Source organism: Cynara cardunculus (assembly GCF_001531365.2).
Source record: "Cynara cardunculus var. scolymus isolate 2C chromosome LG 2, CcrdV1, whole genome shotgun sequence".
NCBI lineage: Eukaryota > Viridiplantae > Streptophyta > Magnoliopsida > Asterales > Asteraceae > Cynara > Cynara cardunculus.
The window spans coordinates 65,842,429-65,845,037 of NC_037529.1; positions in this window are offsets into that span (position 1 = coordinate 65,842,429).

Here is a 2,609-nt window from a genome sequence, read left to right on the forward strand (position 1 = left end):
ATTAACTTTATGTTAATAACGATAAATTACATTATTTTAAAAACTTTGATTATTCATATAAAATTAATTATATTTTTAATGTTAAATCAATATATCCACAATTACAAGTATGCTCTATATGTTCTTGACACACATTTAATCTATGTTGATATGAGACAATCCATATACTTGCATCTTGAAGTCAACAACATGTCCAATGGTGCGTAGATATGGGCATTGTGTATTTTCCAGTTACTACCACCTTTATGTAATAGTTACCATTAACATACATTATTGCAATGGTCACGTGTTGAAATGATGATGGCGGTTGTGTCATGAACGGTAAGTACGTCACAGTGCCTGCCATTTTGAGAACAAGTAGTATGATATTGGACCTTGAAGTGTTAGAACGACCATTTCAGACATAGTTTTCCAATGTGTAGCAGGTGTAAAGACACCATTATGGAAGAAATTCAACGCTTCATAAATTATTATGCACTCGTTGTCAATCACATAAGATTAATACTCTTGATGCTCAGTTAGTTCAAGCTTTAACTCTTTGCGGATAATGTCTCATTCGTCTTCATGATAACCCAAATAAGTAGATATCGCTCGGAATCCACAAATTTCATCCCCCAATACATCTTGTATCTGTGTGATGTATGGAGAAAATAAACTAGGGATTTGATCAAGATGTAGATGTGGGGTGGTGGATTGTTGTTGGAAGTAGGAACTATGCCTCGCTGATTTTTGATGCCCCAAAGCTTCAGAGTTAATAAATGTTGTCACGTTAGAACAATTACGTCTACGAGTGTCTTCAATAATTGTTTTCTTTAGAGTTTGATTCTTTAGAGATGGACGTCCAAAAATGGTTCTATGAACCAAGGGTTCACGGGAAAACGTATTTGATAGCATGATTGTGTCGTTCAACTTTCTCAGTAAGCTTTTACGACCAAGAGTTCACTGTTTGTTGAAATTTTCTCTAAACATTAACTTCATCGTCACATAAAATATCGTCATCTTATACGGACACACATGACGAGAAATCAAGTTTTTTTTTCTTCCTACATCTATCACATCAAGTGGAATAGGTACGCATTGACATGCAGACAGTGTTTGTTCATGTGCATATGACAACCCATGACTTGTACGTAGTTTAGAATCACAATTTTCAAAAAACACGCTAGTATCGAAAGACCGCTCATATTCACTGAAAATTATATCAAGTACATAAAATGAAACAAAGCTCCATAAATTTTGAAAGTGTGATTTTCCAAATCTATGTTTCCTAATAGTTTTACAATATTCAAAACTTGTTTTGATCCGATGTGTCTTATGACTGAATTACATGATGAATATGAGATATAAAAAATTTGTAAGTCTGCTCATGAAGTGTTTTTTTAATTGTAACTTGTTAAAATTAAAATGAATTTTTAACGTATTTTAGTTAATATACGATTATGTATGTTTATATGATAAGAGTGTAAAACGAAAAATGAAAAACAAGGGACGTACCATAAATTAAATAATTAATTACAAAATTATTAACGAGACGATTATAATAGTGTAACTTGTTAACGTTAAAACATATATTTTTAACGTATTTTAGTTAATTATGTAATTTATGGTATGTCTCTTTGTTTTTTCATTTTTTGTTTTACACCATTATCACATTAACATACATAATCATATATTAACTAAAATACGTTTTTATTTAACAAGTTATACCATTATAATCGTCTCGTCAAATCTTCATAATGAGCCTAATATTGAACATTTTTTTATTTAATCATATTATAACGACAAATTATTTTTAATATACTTAGACTTTATAACCTTATAGTTATTTATTTAGGGGGTGTTTGAGATTGCTTATAAAAGTTGTTTTTTAACTTATTTCAGTTTGGCACCGGTGATAAACTGTTTTATGGTGTTTGGATAAGAAAAAAAATTGTTTATACCGGTGCCAAACCGGTAATAAGTTGTTTTTGATAAGTTAATCCTTCATGACTTATGAAAAACTGCTTATTAACAGTTTACAATTTTAACCCTGTTTTATTTAACTCCGGTTTGATACCACATAACTTAATAAGCACTTTTACAAAAAAAAATAAGTGGTTTTAAGTAAGCAATTACTTTTTCGTTTTTCATTATACATCATTATCATATTAACATACATAATCATTTATTAATTAAAATACGTTTAAAAATACGTTTTTATTTTTAATAAGTTACATCATTATAATCGTTTCGTCAATACTTTCAAAATTAGCTTAGTATGAAATATTTTTTGATTTAATCATATTATTAAATAATGTAAAAACATAAATTATTTTTATTACTTACACTTTATACTTATAGTTATTTATTTAATTTATTTTATATACTTACTTTTTCATTTTCGTTTAACACTTTTATCACTTTAACATATATTATCGTATATCAACTAAAATATGTTAAAATAACGTTTTTATTTTAACAAGTTACATTATTATAATTGTCTTATCAATACCTTCAAAATGACCCCAATATTGAATATCTTTTTATTTAATTATGGGATCGTAATTATATAAATATAATAAGGATATAAAATAAAAATAAAAAACTAAAGAAACTATGATATTCCTTTA